The sequence below is a fragment of the Durio zibethinus genome, chromosome 15, assembly GCF_047325235.1.
Source record: "Durio zibethinus cultivar Kanyao isolate XHJ-2024 chromosome 15, ASM4732523v1, whole genome shotgun sequence".
NCBI classification, from domain to species: Eukaryota; Viridiplantae; Streptophyta; class Magnoliopsida; order Malvales; family Malvaceae; genus Durio; species Durio zibethinus.
Window position 1 is genome coordinate 9,833,512 of NC_143176.1, and position 23,286 is coordinate 9,856,797.

At 30.5% G+C, this 23,286-nt stretch overlaps 1 pseudogene across 1 annotated transcript; it reads left to right on the forward strand.

Moving 5' to 3' along the window:
• The first annotated feature begins 10,705 nt into the window (after nt 1-10,705).
• Nucleotides 10,706-18,951, forward strand: LOC111301781 (biotin carboxylase 1, chloroplastic-like; annotated as a pseudogene). The gene is made up of 17 exons (XR_016328208.1): nt 10,706-10,732; nt 10,847-10,920; nt 11,348-11,673; nt 12,633-12,774; nt 12,961-13,059; nt 13,158-13,214; nt 13,892-13,963; nt 15,135-15,224; nt 15,546-15,605; nt 15,828-16,013; nt 16,106-16,198; nt 16,281-16,362; nt 16,747-16,853; nt 17,256-17,331; nt 17,704-17,750; nt 17,857-17,919; nt 18,733-18,951. The product of XR_016328208.1 is annotated as a biotin carboxylase 1, chloroplastic-like (transcript).
• The last annotated feature ends 4,335 nt before the right edge of the window (nt 18,952-23,286 follow it).

A 23,286-nucleotide genomic window follows, 5' to 3' on the forward strand; every position in this document is an offset into this window, starting at 1 on the left:
CTATATGCAGGGTTAAGAGATTTTAACCACTAAAAGATTCCCAAATTGTTCCTTACATCATCGTCCATTATAAACTAGTAAGCCAGTCCAATCTTTACCCATCACAGGCTACCAACAGAAATAATTCAATTTGAGTGGGAGTATTTCGCTAGCCATTGCGAAGATTCTCATTTCATGAAAGCGTAGGTACTTTACTCCCTCCTAAGAGGGATGGAGCCCGGGTATAGAGCTCATGAAATGCAAATGCATGTGATAGTGTATGTGAAGGAACATATAGGTTTTTTGCCCCAAAAATAAAAGATAAGACAAAACAAAAAAATGTTAGCAAACAGATAACACAAATCATTAAAACCATTAGACCAAAAGATATGATAAATTCAAAAATTATGGCTTGACTCTCTATGGTTGTCACCAGTGGAGTCACCAAATTGTCATATAGATCCAAAAATTTATAGCAAGATTTAACAAATGGAGTCACCATCAATCTTTTTTAACTAGGTGTGATTGGCCACTTAAGGAATTTATCATTTTATGGAGCTCCTAAGCTTGACTAAGGGTCCCTAAAAGAATAGGTTCGGGTTTACAAACCAGAACATGGTTCGAAAGTTCGATTACATATGAGAAAAGTTATAGCATCCTCACATGCCCATCCAAATAATTGTACCATTTTATTTTAAATTTATCTTTAGGTCTTGAGTCTAATGGTTTCAAATTTTTATGTTAAATTATTGAAAATAATTTTTAAGATTCTCCATTAATCTGATAGAACTCTTAAAAAATATTTTCTCACCTCAAGAATATTCAAGGATTTCATTTGTTTCCTTAAAGAGGCTCCGTCATCAGAACAAAAGTTTATTTATTATTATTTTTTGTTAGAAATATATTTAATTATTCCACCATTTGGGCCAAATTAGAAATATTTTCTCTTTTTGAATTTCTAAATTTTTCATCGGGCCTATTTAGAAATTTTTTTTTTATTTTTTCTTTTAAAAAAAATAATATGACAATTATTTTTATTAAAATTTCATTTAAATTATTTCACCATTTGGGACAAATTTAAAGAAAATTTCTCACTTAGAGATTTATTAAAAATTTACCATTTGAAATTTCTAAGAATTTTATCCTTGTATAATTATCAAATATTTTCAACCCAAATTTTTATTTGGAAAATAATACAACTACTTATATTGAAACTTTATCTAAATTATTTCACAATTTGGGACAAATTTAAATAAAATTTCTCACATAGAGATTTCTTAAGAATTTACTATTTAAAATTTCTAAGAATCTCATCCTTGGATAATTTGTATTTAATTCCAAACTTTTTATATTTTATAATTTATTTTATATTTTTATTTTTTTGTTTGAAAATAAATAATAATTATTGTTATTGAAACTTTATCTAAATTATTTCACTATTTGGGACAAATTTAGATAAAATTGTTTACCTAAGAATTTTATAAAAATTTACCATTTGAAATTTCTATAAATTCCATTATTGGATAATTAATATTTATTCTCAAGATTTATTTTTTTATTTTTTTATTTTTTTTAAATTTAATCATGCAAAAAATACTAAAATAAATAAACACATAAAATAAATAAATAAATAAATAAAATAAAAATAAAAAATACCAAAGAACGGCTCGATTATAGGCATAGAGATTGGTTCGAAGGTACAATTCAAGGAAAACGGTTTGGCTCGTCTCGACTCGGCCGAGGGCTGGCTGGAACATGGTTGGCCAAAAGCGGGTTGCGCTTGGGTTGGGTTGGTCCGAATAAGAACGCGCGATCCTAAAGGTTTCTTAATGCTAAAACGGCATCATTTTGCAGGGGTATAAAAGGTTGAAATCAGTTTTTTTCACCTAAATTTTCTTCCTCTTTCTCTCTCTTCCCCTTTTTTCTCTCCTCCTCTCTTTAAAAATCCCAAAATCTAGTTGAATGTTTTACTAAAAATTGGGAAAATATGTTGAAAACTGGAAAAATACGCCAAAAAATTTAAACAGCATCGAAAACTTGATCAAAATATGTAAAATTTCCAAAAAATTTCCAAAAAAAAATAAAAATAAATCCTTGAAAATTGTCTATAAATCCTAAGACTGCTTCTGCACCTTTTAAACATTTTTTTTGCTTATATTTCTTTGTATTTTCGTGTATGTTCTCTGGCCTTACTTAGGGTATCTATTTATAGGATTGAAAGCCAAAGAATCCTTATTCGAATAGGAATTCCAATTTTAGTTAAACTTCACCCTTAACTCCAGCTCAAACCCTACAACCCAATTCCAACCTAAATTCAACTTCCTTTGTTTTTTTTTTTTTTTTTTTCATATTTTCTAGCTTTTTCCATTTTTTATTTTTTATTATTTTGTGTTAACAAAAATCAAACGTAGACCCCCAGACAAATTAGGGTGTCTACAAACTCAATATCCAAACAAGTGTAGAATATGAAAAAACAGAACATTATCAAAGAAAATTATCCAAACAGCAATTAAAAATACGAAAAAAATTGCACAAGATGAAAATTAGCAAAATGACAAGTAGAATTAAAGATCAAAAGAAGAAGAAAAGCCAAACATATCATCACCAAGGATGAGAGAAGATCCATACTAAAGTCAATTATTCACGTTTGGCCTGCATTGTCACCTACATCTAGTTGTGACTTACAACTCTAATCTAGATTGATGTGTTGTGAATTTGAGATTGGATTTCAACTATGTTGTAGTTCTATGGATGAGGAAACTATGAAAAAAAAACTTGAACAAAAACAATCCATATTTGGTAGAGTTTTGATAAAAAAAGTAGTTATATTAGAGAAGACAAATTCAAAATAGTTTGAATATCACCAAGGAAACAAGTAGATATGTGCTAGTAAATGAGTGAAAATGTAAATTTTATTGCAAGAATCTTAAAGATCACCGAAAAACACTTAAGAAACTATAAATTTGTAGTGAAATTTAAAGGAAAAATACTAAAAAAAAAAGTGTTAGGATAATAAGAAAATGTATCAAAAAGAAATCTATCATAGTTTAAAAGATTAGAACACTATATAAATGTTAAATAAAGTGAAAGATACTAAACAATTGTTAACTGTAATAAAAAACATATTATCTTATTAGTTTAAAATAGTAAGAACAAAACTTTAAAACTAATCAAATAACTTTATTTTACTCACCCATTTTTATAAAATTTTACTAAACTCTATAAAAGGTTGGTCTACTTCATAACAAACTAGGTGTATCATAAACATTTATAAATTTGAGAAACTTAGAAGAACGTCCTAAGTTGGTGTACTTTTTTTTTAAAGTTATTCTTGTACTTGGAATATCTAACTCTTTAGTTGTCAAACTTTTTAATAAATTTATTGTAAAGATTCCAAGTTTTAAAAATCACTTTCAACCTATCTCTTTTCAATTATTGATTACCCTCCAATCAAAGGGTTTTATTTTTTTAGACATTCTATTCTCTTTCCAATTCTATGGTTAACTTTCCATTGAAGTAAATTTATCAACAAACACATCATATCCAAAATCAAATGTCTCTTTTAGCTTTTTTATGATGCTCTGCCTTAAAAAAATTAGTAATTGTGATTTTTTATATTTCTTTTTTCCTCTTGCATGAAAACACATAGATATAAAGAGATTCTAAAAGTGAGGTTGTGATATTATACACCTATGGGTACATAAGAAATGTATTGAATCGATTCTTTTTAATGAATCGATCCGATCGCAACTTCGAATATGGAATTCAAACAGATCAAATAGGAAATGATACTCTGAATCATAGAACTATAATGAAATATACGATTAACCAACATTTATCGAATTTGAAAAAGAGTAAGAAGAAATGGTTCGATCCTTTTATTTTGATTTCTCGGACCAAGAGGTCCACGAATCGGGATCCTAATGCATATAGATACAAATGGTCTAATGGGAGCAAGGATTTCCAGGAGTATTTAGAACATTTCGTTTCTGAGCAAAAGAGCCGTTTTCAAGTAGTGTTCGATTGATTACGTATTAATCAATATTCGATGTTACTTCTCTTTTTGTCTAAGTCACTTTCCTTTTTCTTTATGAGTTTCGGGAATATCTCCATTCATAGGTCTGAGATCCACATCTATGAATTGAAAAGTTCGAATGATCAACTCTGCAATCAGTTATTAGAATCAATAGGTCTTCAAATCATTCATTTGAAAAAATTAAAACCATTAGATTATAAAAACCAAAAAAAAATTTACCATTAGATTGTTAATGGTCAAAGTTAAATATCAAGTCATTGATTCCCAAGTCTAACGACCAATGGTCATGTAAAAACCTATTTGTAAGATAAATAAGGAACTTTTTATCAATATTCTATCAATATTAAATGAACAAATTTATATGTTGGTTCATAACTAAGCATACCTCTCTTGATTGTAGTTAACCTTGGCAATATCTATTCTTTAAAAAAAAAAAAGTTAAGAATTAAAACAATTAGCAACATACATGATTCAAAAGATCGTCAAGACATAAATTTATTAACACAATGGCATTTTCCACCACAAAATTTGGCATTATAACATAATATCACATTTAGCTAAAAATCTAGTAAGATAAAGCTAAGCAAGTCAACAGATAAAAAATTTTGACTATAAATAGTTCTCACTTTTCTATGAAAAAGTTTGTTCATAAATGTGCATCAATTAAGGTTCTAAAATTTTATGGTTGGTTCTAAGTTCAAACTTATGTAATGACTAAATAACTTAGCATCATTGTGTTAAACGTAAAGTAATAAAACGAAGGGTCAATTACAAACCATGAAGTAAATGTATGTTTTGAACAGCATATGTATATATTTAGAAGACATATTAGTTAGGTCCAAAGAGTTTATCAATATTGCCTAGCAAATTTTGTAAGATCCTTAACATTAACATGTTTTTTCGTACAACTCTTGCATTGTATGATGTGTAATTATGCAGATTATGCTCTTATACATAGTTTTTTTTTTTTTTTTAACAGTTTTGCAAATTTAAGAACCTAAAATAAAGAAAAGCAAATGCCATAAAGAGTTACATTGATAAATGACAAAATAGACATACAAAATGTGATGGCAAGAACTAAGCTAGGTATGACTATAAAAGAAACCTAACTTTGCTCATTTCTTGACCTACTTTATTTATCCCATCAAGAACCTTGTATGCCTCTAAATGATTTGAATCCATCCTTAATGAGTAAATCTTAACACCAGCTAACAAACAAAATTGGCCAATTCATTCTATAACAAAAAAAGTTCAAAGTTGTAGGCTATTATTTCCACTTTACAATTAAGTTATGAAAATGGATTATTGCTTTTGACAAAAAAAAAAAAGAAAAAAGATCATTGTTGTTTTATCAATAGCTTTTCATAGTGAAGTTGTTTGCTCACCTTGACAAATATGTCCTTATTCTAAAAATCATGCCTTACCCCACACCTGATGTAGGTTTAAATTTTCTTGAACTACTAATTAACGGGAGAAAAAATGGCCTTACCAATCATAGATCCAATACTCTATTATAGCTAACCAATTCTTGTGGCTTGAATCACGAGTAGTAATGGTAATAGGTTGGGTCAGGAGGTTTTTGATTATCCAAAACTTGACTCAACTCTATAAAATAAATACTCGAACATAATCAACCCGACATTAAAATATTATTTTTTCTTACTCGACCCGAAATTCATTTTAATAATTTTAATTTAATATAATATTCACAAAATATTATTTTTAATATAAATTATATCTTAATTATCATAAATATGGTATTTTTATTAAATTAATATCTTAAATTAAAGTATTGCATAATAATTTTATTAATATAATACATATATATAAATATAAAATTAAATAAATAAACAATAAAAAATATTATATATATATATACAAGGTCATTGTAAGTTCTCATGATGCAAATGAATAGTTTATCCTCCTTTTGGTTGGGGACATAAATTCTAGACTTGAAAACATAAAGGAAAAAATTCAAAAAATGAGGATTGCAATTATCCCTTTCCATCTAGACCAACCTATGATGCCAAACCAAAATTGATTTTCCTACGTTTTGATCTTTTTATGCTTTTAATTTTCTTTTGCACAACTCTGAAGAACAACTTTTATTATAGTATTAACAATTGTACTTTGCATATTTTCATTAATGGCATGAACATCTTCTATTATATTATGCTTGATTATGTGGCATGTGACGAATTGCGTTGATTATTGTTTCTGAGTTGCTATCGTGATTATTGAAATATGGTATTGAGATTACATGATATTATATTGATTGTGTTGCTATTGTATTGCCTTGAATTGATTGTAGAATTGCTTTTGTGGAGTTATTATATTCTTTTTGCTATAACAAAAAGGAGGAGAGTATTATAGAAATTTGCTTATATTTGTTTATACGTTTCTAAGAGGGAGAGTTTTAATAAGAAATGGGAGAGTTTGAATAGGAACTTTTTTTTAAATGAGAAAAATGGGGAATATTTGACAAAAAAAGGGGGAGAAATTGATATTTATTGATAGATATGTGCTCAAATGAATATTTGTTATTATATGTGCCTATGTTTTATAAATGCTCTTGATATTTTGATATGCTTAACTTGCTAACAATGCGATGGATTTTTGCTAATGGAAGCTTGATGAAAAATGGCTTTTAATTTTTGGTAATTGTGCTTATATTCAAAGGGAGCTTATTTGCCAAAAGGAAAAATGTTTTCAAAGCAAGTTTTTCTAAGCAAATTTATCTAATGGTTTTGTCATATCAAAAAGAGGGAGAATGTTAACCTTGAATTGATGTTTATTTTGAAATGACAAAACAAATATTGTTAAAACTGGAATAAATTGCTTTGAACTCAAAAAGAAAGATTTTCTAGCTTTTTATCAAGTGAAAAATGTTTTGGAACGAAAACAAACTTTTTTCCATGGCTTAAAAACATTTTGTGCAAAAATGGAAAGAAGGGATCAATCCCCTAAAAGATAGGATCTATCCTTTCAAGTAATGGATTGATCCCCTATTACATAGGATTGATCTTTTTTTTTTACCCAAAAAGCCTTCTTGTTCTAAAATTGCAAAAACCAATTATTCCCCTACCATATAGGATCAATTGGGTCAAGGATTTTCAAAACCAATCGATCCTCTCTTTATATAGATCGATATGTTTTTTGTCTAGAAGCAAAATTGATTTCAAAAATTTTAAAATGGATCAATCACCCATTTTACTAGATTGATTAGGTATGGGAATGGATAGATCAAATTTTCTACTTGATCAATGGTATTATTTTACTGAAGGAAATTTTGGCTTGAAAAACCAAAATTGAACAATCCCCTCTAAAAAGGGATCAATCAATTCGACCTTGACAGCTTCAAATGGTCATATTTTCTTTTTGTTTGCAGAGCTCTCCAAGCATTAAATGAAACCAACGGCTATCTTCTTATTTCTACATATAAATAAAAGTCTTCTACCATATTACAAGAAATCAAGAGCCAAGAAAATTTATTACTTCCATCCTCTATCGTATTCAAGCATTAAAAAGTATATTGTTGTTGTGTGAAAGTGCAAAAATTTAATTTTGTATTCATTTTCTTTTGATATCTTTCATAAAATTTATTTGTACTTCAAAATAGTAAATACCTAACCTTAGAGAGGTCTTTAAGTTTGCAAAAATATTTTAAGATTTGTATTGTGAGATTGTGAGCTTGAGGGGGTTAACCTTTAAGAGGCTTTGTTATTGAATATATAGAGCTTTGGAAGAGCTAGGTTGTAACATTTAACATCTTGATAGTGAATTAAACTCCTTGACAAGTAAGGCTAACATAAACGACGTAGGTGTCTTGAGAAAGGATTAAACCTCTATAAATATCGGTGTTTGATTCTCCAACTCTACATTTTTACTTTCTAAATTATTTTTATTATGCTTGTATATTATGCTTATTTGCTTAGAAATTGATATTTGTAATCATTAAGTTAATTGGAGTTCAAATTGTTAAAATTTGTAATTAACCGATTCACCCCCCCTCTTGATTTATTCAAGTCTTTAAGGTAACAAAAGATAATAATTATGCTAAATCCTTCGTATCATACCTAACATTTCTATGTGCTCACTTCTTTGTAACCATGTTATCATGTCATAAGTCCTACTTTTGCCTTAGAAAAATCATTTACTAAATTGACACATTCTTTGGGAATCTTAACAAAACTAACTATAATTCTTATTGCAAATAAGCTATTTCTTTAATGTTTCAAAGAAAATCTATATACACAATTGAGTCGAGATAGCTTTTTACTATATCGAATCTAGTGGGAAAGGTCAAATTAAGCTTTTCATCAAATTGGTGTAAAAGGCCAAATTTTGCCCCTTGCAATGCTGATTGGTATTATGAGGGGTAGTTCGTCCATTTGCAAGGCTAAGTCAGTAACAAGAAGCGAAATATTATCTTTTTTAATGGCCAACCTTTCTTCTCTACTCACTCTTTAAAAAATTCCCCTTCTCTCCAAAGATTTTTTGAAACAAAATATTTTAATTATAAAAAATATTCCAAAACTAGATTGAAATATCGAAAATATTAATGAAATTAGGGAAATTTTATTTACAACCCTAATTTTGCTTTTAGCACCCAAATTTCAAACCATTTTAACTAAAATAGCTCATCACAACCAAGCTTATTTCAAACAAAATTACCTTCAACCTGTTAATCTCTTTCACGTTTCACATCTATCAAACCCTAGCTTTCTCTCTCTCTCTTTTTACTAGTTTCCATTGTTTCTCTTGATAGAAAATTTCAAACCTTTAATCCCAATTTTGAGGTAAGGTTAAGACGGAATCGACAAATCTAAGGCAAGATTGAAATATATTTTTTTCCCTATTTGAATCAAATTAATGTGGTTGAATTTGTTGCAATGTTGTGAAATATTATATAGATTTTGAAGCATATGATACTTGTCTACGAAAAGTTTAAAAGGCATACAAATATGCATATTTGTAGCCTTTTAAGTATTTTCTTGGACACCAAAAAGATCAAAAGAAAATGAGTCTTTCAAACTATTGTAATTGATAGAAAGGATATACATCTAGAATAATAGAGATCAACCAAAAAAGGCTAGTGTCTTGCTTCTAAGGCCAAAGAATAAAAAGAATTAATCCTTCTTGAATATTAAAAATTGAATCTTTTTAAGGAAAAATACACCTTGAAATGGAGTCGAGAATCAATAGCACTTAAATTACTAGCTTTAAAAGGGCAGTGTCAATAGCACTTGTGGCATCTAAAATGAAAATGGAAGAAAGAAAATTTTGTCATTGGATGTCCTTTCAAAAAAATTTTAAATTTCTCAAAAATACATATTCAGAAAGTTTAAGTGCATTTTGAATAAAAATATTTTAAAATTTTAAAATTTTTTTAAAAATATATTAAAATTTTAAAATTTTTTTAAAAATATATATTTAAAAATGTTTTAAAATAACTAGACATGCATATTTGGAAAGGTTTTAAAATTTTTAGTATGTATTTTCGCATGCAATACCAATTATAGGTAGGTGTTATTGAGGAATGGAAAAGTAATTTTAATAAAGATAATTAAATAAATATATCAGTGGATATCTTTATAATAAAAAATTTAATTTTTGGTTGTTAAGAGCAATTTTTGAGCTGTATTTAAAAGCTCTCATGAAATAAATTCACACGTTTGAAATTGTCCAAAACAATTTGAAAATGCTCTCAATATTCTAAACAAAATTAGGGATTTTACAACTAAGCCTTTATCATACATGTCAACTAATACTTGTCGTTAGTGACAATTAACAACAAAGTTAAACGAAAAAATAGATCGAAGACTTTTTCTATGTATAAAAATTAGAAGTGTAACGACAAATAATTTGGCATCATTTTTTTGGTTTTTTATTTTTGTTTTCAATGTTTTTTAAATAATAAAAATGCTTGGCAACGTTTTTTCATTTAAAAAATAAAAGAATCAAAATTATTGGAAGCAAAAATATTTTATTTCTATTATTTTTGAAAATATGTTTTTGTTTTTGTCACTGTTCATGAGTAAATGGATGGTTTTATGAATTAATTTATTATTATATATTTTCATAATAAAATTTATTTACTAAATTTCATATATATTTTAATAGTTACATAATTTATTAAATATTAATTATATGAATATTTAGTATTTAATAATTTAATATTATTAAGAATTAATTAATTGAATTAATACTTTCTAATTATATTGTCTAGTTTTGTATTTAATTATAATATTATTTAAATGACATTACAGTCAAACATGATTAAATAATAATATTTTATATATTACATTTAAATAGTATAAAATTATATTATTTTATTTGTTTTCGATAATTCGTTCGTTAAGGCATGAGAAAGATTGTGAGTGGGGTAATTTTCGATGTTGCTCAGGTCATCCGTTGGTCGGCAGCTTGGGCAGTTGAGCAACTAAACAGCCAGGATCTAATTGGGTCCCAGGTAATTGTGAGATGGTAACGTGGAATGAACGCATTGGAAGAATGGACCCAACCGCAAAGATAGGAACCGTAGGAAAAGGTCTGATGCGAGCAGAGGGATCTGGGCGTAATGTCCCCAACCATTAAGGCGGAGCATTCAGTCAAAAACTCTCCTCGTTTCCATCGACAGCTTTTCCGTATCGCTCTCTACTTCTCCATTCCCCTTATTCTTACTACATTGTCTGATTCTCGTTCACGTCAAACGTGGTATCTTCCCTTCTTTCTTTCTTTAATTCTCAGCGTTACGTTAGATCTAATGCTTTTTCATGCTTAGACGTATAGCATTGTAAGTATGGCTTTAATGGGTATTTGTTATTGTAGGCATTTTTTTTTTTAATTTTGCAATGGCAATGGATGTTTCAATGACCGTGTGCAAATCTGTCAACTCACCTCCTGTAAGTCTCTTTGCTCTTTGGAATCATAATTATCACTTTGTTCCTTCTGTTGGATGCTTCAGTGGGTCTCATAAAACATAAATAACTTGATGAAATTCCTTCTTCAATATGGTTTTGGAAATTGGGTAAATTTCCTTAGGATGAATTCTGGCAAAGCTACAAATTTTTTTTTTTTACAAAGAGGCAGCAGCTTGGATATAAGGGAAGGGTTGTAAGTGTTGAGAGTCGAACTTCAGACTTGCTGGATGACACTTCTTGAGATTGGCTGCATAAACCAAAGGATCTAACCTCCAGTTCAAAGCTCCAATCTTTACTAGTTTACTAGAGCGAATTCTGCCAAAGCTCCAATATTTTCACGTATTTTTAAGCGAAGTTATGCGCTGCTTTATTATGACGTATGGTTAATATTATGGTTTTACTATTGAAGGGCTTATTCTTGGGGAGAAGTAGAGGTATTAGGAGTTCCCAATGTACCTTTATGGTGGGAAGCAGGATCAACTTTCCTAGTCAGAAAGCTCAGTCGACTAATGTTAGATGTAAATCTAGTAAGCGTGGAGGAGCTCTTGGTGCTACATTTCGTGCTGAGAAAATTCTGGTGGCAAATAGAGGAGAAATTGCTGTTCGTGTAATCCGAACAGCTCATGAGATGGGGATACCCTGTGTTGCTGTTTACTCAACAATAGATAAGGATGCACTCCATGTGAAGGTGGCTGATGAATCGGTTTGCATAGGTGAAGCACCAAGCAGTCAATCGTAAGTAGTCATATCTTGAGTCGCTGTGGTTTTCTTGATCAGCTTCTATCTTAGTTGTCTTAGCTTTTCCAACAAAATTTACTCTAAAATTTGTCTTGTTACTTGCTACATATGTAAGATACTCCTCGTTTAATCTTCTTTTGTTTCATTGAATTAGGGATCTATAATGCGGATATTAAGAAAGAAGGGGAAGGAACTGGGAATGAAACAATTACCAAGATAAAAGTACCTGATTTAATTATATCTGTTAGACAAGATTCAACAGGCACTAATATATGGAAAAGTACTGAAAATCATATCAAGATTTAACCGGAAAGTAATTTCCATGTAGCACTTAAATAGAATTCTAAAATGTTCTCGTTTGGCTGTTCTTGTTTTTCAACTCTTTCCCATGTTAAAGACTTCCTGAGTCTATTTATGTATGCTAATAGCAATCCTCTTACCAAGTAAATAGGAACTTTATTGCTTAAATTTTAAATTATTTCCTAATTTTGGGAGTGTTCTTTAATGAACTAATTTTTTTTTGGCTCAGAAGTGCAATCCAGTTAAGTTTTGAAATTGTTGCAAAGTTTACAATCTTCTTTGCTTCTTTTAAGAGTTGGAAGCTTAGTTTCATTCGGAATTCAATTGAAATTTGAAAAGATATTCGAGGCCAAAGAAGACCAGTTATACAAATGCATGAAGTGTATTTTTTTGTCTTCACTTGAAGAATCAAGTGTGAAACTTCTCGTTAGATTGTATCCACCTGGCCATAGGCGTATATCAAGCATATATATGCATCTCTTTGTTCCTTTTCTTTGATGCACATGCCTGTATTTCATATTCTGCTTTTACAATCTTTATCTTTGTTTTGGCATTCTGTATCGTATGAATACCAATGCCATACTTTTGTTTTGTATATTTATTCAGTTAGAGTACTGATAATAGCATAATTTGTATGTTTGACTGTCTTTGTTCAGGTATTTATTGATTCAGAATGTCCTATCTGCCGCAATTATCCGTAACTGTACCATGCTTCATCCTGGATATGGTTTCCTTGCTGAGAATGCAGTGTTTGTCCAAATGTGCAGAGATCATGGAATCAACTTTATTGGGCCTAATGTAAGTACACAACTATCAAGTCATTTGAGAATAATATTTTGAATGGACAAGTTTATGTGTTTGATGGGTTTTAAAGTAAACACTGATGTTATTCTTTTAGCTCATTTGTCCAGCTTGGATACTCTTTGGTTTTAGCTCATCCTTAGTCCTAATTTAAAGGAATGAATTCTGGCTATTCTTTGTCAGCCTGACAGTATTCGTATTATGGGTGACAAATCAACTGCCCGAGAAACAATGAAGAATACAGGTGTTCCTACTGTTCCTGGAAGTGATGGATTGTTACAGGTATTATATTTGGGCAATTGTTTGTGGATGCAACCTCATACATAGTATTTATATGATCAGTTTGGAGTTCCTAGGTTAACTTTATGTTTATTATATAGAGTACACAGGAAGCAATCAAGCTTGCCCATAAGATTGGCTTTCCTGTGATGATCAAGGTGATTATTTTGCTCCCTAACAATCAACGTATGTTCTATTATCAGTATAATTTACTGGCTGAACATGGGAATTTGGTGGACCTTTTCTGGCTATTCAACTTAGGTTTTGTTTAGAAAATTGTTTAATTTTTTAAATAAGTTTTTTCATTTTAATTTAAAGATTGATTGTTCAAAGAGAAACATATCTCGTGCACCTGCATGTTGATAAGAAAAGCAACCTAAAGGCCTAAAATTATTAGACTTGTTCATAGGAAGAATAGACATGCATGTAAAGCAGAGCCAGGAATAATAATCAAGAATTATTCATTTTTTTATTAAAACAAAATCTTTTGATTTTTAAGTCCTATCCAAGCATAGAGTTCATAAATCTCTCATTTGCTCTGGCTGTAACTTCTCTAAAATCATTGCAAAATCTAACCTCTTATTGATCACTATTTGAACGTTATTAAGTATTCATTTTATTGTTGCAAGACATTTTAGTGGTTCAATGGTGTTTCTTTGTTAAAAGATGCAAAAAAAAAAATTGTGTGTTCTTTTGCTGCCACTACTGCCAAAAGGCAGCTATGAAATATGATTTTGAATGTCAAGAGGGTACTGCTGTTTGTGAAACTGCCCAGAAATCCGTTTTAGCCAATAAATTTTTGGTAATTTATTTTTTATTCTTTTATGTATTCAAGGCCACCGCTGGTGGTGGAGGCCGTGGAATGCGTCTTGCTAAAGAGCCTGATGAGTTTGTGAAGTTACTACAGGTATTACATCAAATACCATTTGCTCCAACTATTTTAGTTGACAACATATCTCCCGTTTGAAGTTTTCAGTTTTGTATAATTTATTTAATCATAAGTCAATTGTTATTTGGCTTGTGACTGTTCTTTTGTTTTTTCCCTCCTGGAGCAGTGCAGAGCTGATGTAATTATGGAATAGATCCTTATCCTTATTTGATTTTTAAATGGTGGGCTTGGGTTAGCAACAAAATTTGTTGAGAAGCAGAGAGAAAAATGAAGAAAAGCAAAAGAAAAGAAAGGACAAAAAAGTAGCAGTTCCATATCTTCTTTTGACCCTTTTTGTTTTTTTTGTTTTCAATTTTTTGGGTGTGATGGGTGTAGAACTTAGAATCTATTCTCAGGCCTGTGGCAGTGCAGCCCATTCATTAAAAAGGGCTGTGGGACCATAGTGGTACCACCAAGCTTAAGGGATGAGTAAAGTCTTCCTCTATTTTGAGAGTGATATTTTGCAACCTTTTTCTATTGACTTAATCCCCTAGTAATTAGACATTATTTGCAACATGTGAAGGAAGCAAACCTAAAAGCCAAAGGGTAGACAACAAAGTAAAGAGAAAAGATCTTAACTCTCTCCATCTATTTTTCTAACTTTTTGATCATTATTGCCCATTTCTGTCTTCTGATTTAATTCAGTTCTACTGTCTCATGATAATTTGACCCAAAGGTTTGCTGGCTCCTTTCTTTGCAGCATGAAGCATTCGGTTACAGTTATGGTAATTGGAACTTGCTATTTCAGCTGCAAGGATAAACCCTTAGTAACATTAAATATTGATTTTTCAAGTCTAAAGTACCTAATTGAGTCAATCAATTGGAAGGACCTGCAACCTAGTTTAGGACTTCTAATCCTACTATATTTTTCCTTGATTTCGTTTGCTAGCTTGAAAGCACCAGTGTTTTCTCAGGAATGTTTCTTTGATTTACTAGACAAATACCTACATTTTTTTGGTATTTCATGTCATTTCTTGATCAATATTTTATATATGTGAAAAAATTTTCAGTTTATTTTTTATGTACTCTAAATTGCCAGTTAGATCTCATGGATTAATATAAATTAATTTTGTCCAAAAAGATTGTAGCATGCATTATCTAAGTGAAGTGTATCTGTACTCAGTTTTAATTTAATTCCCATATTTTATAGCAAGCCAAAAGTGAAGCTGCAGCTGCATTTGGGAATGACGGAGTTTATTTGGAGAAGTACATTCAAAATCCAAGGCACATTGAGTTCCAGGTGATTAATCCATGCTTGTATAAGTTCCCTCCTCTTCATGGGCTTGAATCACTCTTAATGATGTAAATCTGGAGAGCATTATTGTGTAGTTCTCCTTTACAGCTAGAATGGTTTCTTGGTAACATTATACGTGCGAGGAGAATATTTTATATTTTCATTAGCTTTCATTGATGGCTTCATCTGTTGGAAGGCTTACAGCATGCATTGCTTACTGACCTTTTGTTAAGCCTTATTGCCCTTTGCTTCATATATTCTCTGTTATAGAGTATAGACTACATACAAGTTTTTAATTTTCCTATGCTATATGGTATGATTTTGCAGGTTCTTGCAGATAAATATGGTAATGTTGTTCACTTTGGTGAGCGCGACTGCAGCATCCAGGTACTGTTACCATGCTTAGTCCAGAACTTTGCTTTGTCTTGTCTTAGCAACCCACTTCATAAAGTAATCACTTTCAACCATAAATAGAAAAAGCTAATCAACATGAAGGCTGCAGTTCTATGGAAAGGCAAAACCATCCGTAGCTACTCATTTAGATTTTCATTCTTGAAGTTTCTATGGAAAGGCTGACGTAAAATGTTGTTGAATGTGATTTCTATACAGAGACGTAATCAAAAACTTCTAGAAGAGGCTCCTTCTCCAGCATTGACACCAGAATTGCGGAAGGCCATGGGTGATGCAGCAGTGGCTGCAGCAGCATCTATTGGTTACATTGGTGTAGGAACTGTTGAGTTCCTTTTGGATGAAAGAGGTTCCTTCTACTTCATGGAAATGAACACTAGAATCCAGGTTGAATTAGGATTGGGAACTTTGATTCATGAATTATCTATTAGCGGACTAATTAGTACTGCTAAACTTGTATTTTCATTTATTAAACTCAGGTGGAGCATCCTGTAACTGAAATGATTTCCTCTGTTGACTTGATTGAAGAACAAATTCGTGTAGCTATGGGAGAAAAACTTCGCTACAAACAGGTATTGAAATGCAATGTTTCAACCAAAAATTTTCGAGCATAAAACACAATGCATGCTACTGCTCATGAATTATGATTTGCAGGAAGATATTGTGCTCAGAGGGCATTCAATTGAATGTCGTATCAATGCAGAAGATGCATTTAAAGGGTTCAGACCTGGACCAGGTATGTGTACAGCGTGTTTTCTGTTTTATGTGGAAATTATTGTTGCAATAGGCTCATTTTTGCTACATTCTACCATCAGAGCCTTTTCATTGTTGCCTTCTATTTAAATTGTCCCTTCTTCTGTACTGGAATCATTCAAGCTTGTATATGCTTTTTTTGCCAACTTTAGTACATGTAAGCTTTCATCTATTAATGTTATAGAGTATATAGTTTCTAAGGAATTTTTTTTTTAATTTTTTACTTTTGAAGTTTATAATCCTAATCTTTCCTCAATTTCTATCCTTGGATGTGGTTTTCAAACAGCCAAAAGAATAGGGAGGAAATGGAAGGACTTGGTCTAATAGTTCGATATTGTAAACACCTCCTTTGCTTTCTGATTGACAGGGAGAATAACATCGTACTTGCCATCTGGAGGCCCATTTGTTCGAATGGATAGCCATGTTTATTCTGATTATGTAGTTCCTCCAAGCTATGATTCATTACTTGGAAAGGTTTGTAATATTTTCCTTATACTATTCATTTTTATCACATGTAAGATTATGCATGTATGAGCAGTTTTATGCAAAGTCCTTGAAGGTCCAAGAAAGCTTATTTTGGAAGAGAAGAGAATTCTAAAACTTTGTTTCACGAAAAAGTGATAAGAATACTGTAAATTGTCTTATGTCAAGCTGCATACAGTAAACTGCATTATATTTTGAAATTTGCCAAGGTTATTTTTAACATAGTAAAACATAAAGCAAAGTTTCATGTAGAACTGCATACATGTTTTGATTCATGTTGCAAGGTGCTGCATTTATTTTTTGGTACTTTAAAATTGTCTTGCTTATGGGGCTGCTTCTCTAAAATGAAAATTTGCCTTGACATTGTTCTTCTATCTATGTACTCTGCTTTAGCTTATCGTATGGGCTCCAACAAGGGAAAAAGCAATTGAGCGCATGAAAAGGGCTCTTGATGACACTGTAATTACAGGTACTAATTATTGACCAAGAGTTTACTGTTTGAACTTTGTTGGTGTGCTGTACTATTTTGCTTCATTTACATTTTTATATATTTTCTTGGTCAATTCTTATAAACATTCACATATGTGAGGTTGCATGGGAATGTGGGTGAAGAAACCTTTAACTAGAAAAAGGCAACTCTCTACATCTGTTTGAATGAATAGCTACCTCCATTGACCATTGTCAGTGTGACTCCTGTTGGTTCGGTTGGTGCTACATGCATGTAATTGAATATGCTTGTGCCAAAGGAGTTGCTCCATTTTCTTTTTGGTTCATTCTAATTTTGTTATCAAGAAAATGTCCATCTCTCAAGTAATCTCCTAATCCATACTTTTTGTTTCAGGGGTTCCTACAACTATTGAATACCATAAACTCATCCTTGATATTGAGGTTAGTGGTACTATCTTGTGAATGTGTGATGTGTATGTTTAGTTGGAGAATATTATGCTTTCAGGTTCAAAATTGTTTAAGCGATCTAATATGCCACACTTAACAGGACTTCAGAAATGGAAAGGTTGACACTGCTTTCATTTCAAAACATGAAGAAGAGTTGGCAGCGGTAAGAAGTTGATTCATTTTCTTAAGAATGCAGTTTGTTCTTTTTATTAAGTTTTTATACCAAAGAGTTGGTTTTTAGGACTTAGAAGGCTGAACATATGTCAGGTGATATTGGCTGAAACTAAGGTTTTGCATTTGGTGTCATGGTGTGTGCCCCATTTCTTAGTTTCCATTGCAATAATCTTACTAGTTTGGGGCTCTGATTCTTTTCACATTGTTAGTCAATCTATTTGTATTCTTCAATCCTCTGGAATCTTGATAGTCTTGGACCTTCACAATAGCATACTCCTCTTGATTTATTTTCTAATACAACATAGGTACGAGGATAATACTTCAACGAAAGTACTAAATTGGGCTTCATTTTTGGCCTCTTTTGCTACTGGCACTGCTTTTATCTATTTCTGCTTCAGTAAAAGTGGTTGCAAACTGCAAATCGTTATTTTGTGGAAAATTAACAAAGAGCTGAAACTCAGGCATAGAGGTAAGTGGTTATGTATAAAATAAAACCATACTTATTGTGCACCACAATTGCGCGGGGATAACATTGAGATTGGTCAATCTGTAATAGGATTTTTTTTTTTGAGTGATTATGTATAAAATAAAACCATACTTTATTGTGCACCACAATTGCATGGGGATAATATTGAGATTGGTCAATCTGAACCACTGGAAACTGTTATAGGATTTTTTTTTTTTTTAGTTTTTCATATTCTTTTTTTATCATGATTATTCTTGTTAGTATGTCTGTAATAGATATTCTGTGATTCTTGAATTATTAATGATGCAACCTAAGCTCTTTCTTTTGTGTCTGCAGCCACAGAAAATGGTAGTATCAACCCTGCCAAAGAACTGAATAATGCAACTGCTTAGATGGGTTTGTATCCTTCTGTTTTATGGTACAAGCCATGGAGCTGTCAACTTGTGATTCCTTCAACCGGCCTTTTTCCTTTGGATGTAATGCATGGAACCTTTGTAAGGTGCATATGAACATTTATATTAAATTTTGATAATCATCATATCAGGGTTTCTTTCATTCAGTAGTGGAAATGTTTGCAGAGTCTTGTTAGAAATGACTAGTTGGAATATTTTTTTTTTCCTAGTGGGAAGCCATTCATTTCATTGATGATTTTAAGGTAATTTTTCGAAAAAAAAAAGAAAAGGAATTAAGGGTAAATTGCCTTTGATCATTTGATTTTATATGTAATTCAAGTCTCCCTTTCTCAAAAAGAAAAAAAAAAAAGAATTAACGGTAAATTACGATTTGGGTACATTAATATTAGTTATCCATAAGATTTGATAGTTTTAACAAACTTGTGGGAATTAACCTAAATTCAAATGCGGTTGGAACAAGGTAGTTATGTGTGCGATCCATCAACACTTTGCCATTAATTACCAGGTAAAAGGCATCAATAGTAACTCAGTTTTTTTGGATCTTTTTAAAATGATAATTAAAATATATATATTTTTGATCACTAACATTTAGTGTATTTTTAATTATTAAAATGTTAAACAAAAACGGTTGTATGATGTGACATGTTAAAATTTAACAATTTGATGATGTGACATATAAAATAACTTAGTTGACATGACTAAAATTTCATGTAATCTAAAATTTAGTGGGTTAATAAGTCATTATATTTTAAGTTAAAAGCTTTAACCTAAAATTAACTTAGGGTTTTGGGGTTTCTAAAATGGTTAGGGTTTGTGGGATTTTCATTGTTTAGGGAAAAAAATTTAAGTTTGGGATTTAGAAATAAAAGGCTATGATTTGGGGTTTCATGTTACAATTTAAAGAGAAGAGGTTGTGATTTAAAGCAATTGAGAGCTAAGGATTATAAATTTGTTGTGTTTAGAGTGGGTTTAAAATAGGGCTTGATCTTGCATTTTTTTTCAAGTGGTGTAAGATTAAATTAGTTTTTGGAATGTGTTTGTTTAAGGTTTAACAAGCAATGGATAGAAGGAAGCTTTGATTGGGAAAATATGTTATGCTTATTTATGATAGGAGTTTAACATATTTTTGTTTTTGTTTTTTGTTTTTGTTTTTTGCCTACTATTGAATAGATTAGTGTTGTTGACTTTTTTTTTTTATTTTTTGTTTTAGTTTAGTTTTGATTATTTAATATGGTTGTTGCAGATATATTCTTATTGTCTTTTGTATGGTGTAGAGTGTGATAAATTATTTTTTAATGCTTATTTTCTGTTTAATGTGCTAAGTCATTTTTGTCTGTTTGTCCTATATTATGGAAGCATGTGAAGCCATATTTGGTTTTGAATGCTTTTTGAGGCATATGGAGCCATATTTGGATTTGACAGCTTTTTTAGGCATGTCTATTGAATTGTCATCTAGTGAAAGATTATTTAATTATCACAAAGGCTATTAATATATTACATATTAGTTTAAAGCTATTACATACATATTAGTTTTGTACTTTATGCCTAAATCAAGTTAGTTTTTTAATTAATGTTTTAAAATTTAATAATTCTTTCAGAACCTAAATCAAACTACATTTCAACTATTGTTTATCATGGTGGTCAATTTATGTATACTCTTACTATAAAGTATACTAGGTAAAGGGATGATAGCTTTGATTTATGCCATGTATAACCTATGTCCATTCTTGAAATAAATGATATGATTGGAGAGGCATTTAGTATTGATTCTATTAAGCCTTTTAGAATAGATTTTGATGTTGTGAATATAATTGCAAACATCCAAGAAATCATTACATCCATTTTTAGTTAAAAGATGGATTTATTATTAATTCATATAATGTAGATGGCAGATTTGATGATAGAACTGTTGAGAAAGAACCATAAGTGGAGTTGCTTCAAGCACCGAAAATGAAACAAAATTAAAGCAAAAGTAAATTGTGAAGGTGTTAGTTATAATTTAGAGGAAGATGAAATTTTAGATGAATATGAAGATGAAAATGAGAATTCTTATTTTGATTTAATGAGAATAACTATGATATAAGAGATAATGATGATGATCATGTATTTGAGGTTAATGTCGATTTAAGAATTAAGAGTGATATTGGTTGAAATGCTGGAACTATTATTAGAGTGGATGATAGGTTAGGTGTTAATGGTAGCTAGAGTTGAAGTTGGAAAAGTAAGTGGTGAAGATGAAAATAGATTTAGATATGAAAAATCAAATTATTTACATAGTGTGCATAAGTTTAATTCTGAAGGTGTTAGTAGACGATCAAAATTTAATGATGAAGCAAATATGACAAATCAGGGAGGTGTGAAAAAAGCCATAAGACAGTATAAGAAAAAGAATAGGTATAATGTCAAGTTTAAAAGGAATAACGAAAATAGAGTTAATGTTGTATGTAATGATGGGTCCATGGAAACTTTGAAGGGCAAAATTAAATGCAAAAGACTTATTGGACCCTATTTGATAGATTAAAACTTATGTCCTTAAAGATACATGATTTAAAGACAAGGAAATAGGAGCAAGATTTTTAAGTGGATGGCTTAACTTTACCTCAAAAAGCTTATGATTAATCTAAAGTATTCATTAAGTTCTTTCAATAAGATGTCATAGTAGACTTTTTAATTCATGTGTCATTGTCAAAATATATAAGGGTTAAGCAAAGAGTACTTGAAGTTGTGTATAAAAATCACAAAGAATAATATTATAAGATTTATGATTATTTGGAAGAGCTCAGGCAAAGCTATAAAGAGATCACTATAATTTGTTATCTAGAGATCAAGTTATTTAAGAGGATGTATATTTGTTTATAAGCATGCAAAGATGGGTTCAAAGCTTGTTACAGGCATATTATTAGCCTTGATGATTGCTTCCTAAAAAGGTACTATAGTGGACACTTATTGTTAGCTGTTGGGATTGATGCAAATGATTCTCTCTATCCACTAGCATATGCCACTGTTGAAAATGAAAACTTTGAGTCTTGGCATTAATTCTTGTCTTTGCTAAACAATGGCTTTGAGATTACAAATTCTTATCAATGGATTTTTATGTTAAACAAACAAAGGTATGAAACTATTCCCTTTAATTGTTTTATTGTTCCTTTTTCAATATAAAATTAAGTTGAGGGTCAAACTATAGTTTATGGACCTATTGCTTTATAAGAACTTGTGGCTGCACTTTTAGACATTGTGCCTAATGCTGAGCATAAAAACTTTGTTAGGCATTTATACACGAATTACAAGTTAACCCTGAAAACAAAGGAAAAGCATTGAAGGATTGTTTGTGGAAAGTTGCTAGAGCTACCTATTTGAAGGAGTTTGAGGATGCAACGAGGAAAATGAAAGATTTATCAATTGTTGGACACAAATGGCTTAAAGGAAAAGATCCAGTTCGTTGGTCTAAGTCCTATTTCTCAACAATGGTTAAGTGTGACATCATTATTAATAATCTATGTGAGTCATTTAACAAGTTTATTTTGGATACAAGAGATAAACTAATCTTGACAATAATGAAAACTATTAGGACAAAACTGATACAAAGGATTGCTTTCAAAAGTGCAGCGATTGAAAGGTATCTAAGACCATTGTGTCCTAAAATACAAAAAATGATGGATCGAATTATCTTAGAGTCAAGTAGATGCTGGCCAAAACATGCTAGTAGTCCAAGGAACCAAGTTGCATGTGGTCCGCCAAATCAACATATAGTTGACCTTAAGTTGCATACCTATTCATGCAAAAAATGAGATATCATGAGCATTCTATGTAAGCATGTTGTTTCAGTTCTTGACTAAAGAAAGACCTAAAATTATGTTGACTTATGCTACAGTAAGATCACACAAGTAAAGCTATATTCCAACTTCATTAGCCCTATCAAAGGTGCAAATTAGTGAACTATTGAATCCTTAGAACCAATATTGCCACCAATTATAAGATGGCCACCTAAAAGACCACATAAGAACAAGAGAAAAGAAACAAATGAAAACAGTTGGAACTTAATTCAAATTTAGTAAAAGAGGAGAACAGCTTAAATGTAGAAAACTAGGGCATAGTGTAAGGACATGCAAAAGAGAGGTTCATGGTAATAGCAGATTAAATCTAGTTACTATTACTAGGGGTTATATTAGTCAAGCAAAAAAAAAGTCTCAAAGTTACCTTTAAGTGTGGTTTTTTTGTTTATATTCATGAATGACAATAGTAGACAAAATATAATAACTTATTTTATTATTTGCATTTTTCAGGTTAAAAGATCTATTGGGACTAATCAAAAGGTAGAGGCTATGCAACCACTAATTAACCATCTTTAATAACTTTTTGATGGATGCTTGATGTAAGCAACTCATTTGTCTACTAATTATCAACCTTAAAATTTTTGCCATATCATAAATAACTAATCATTTGTCATATTGATATGTAGGGTTTAGTTAAGTATTTC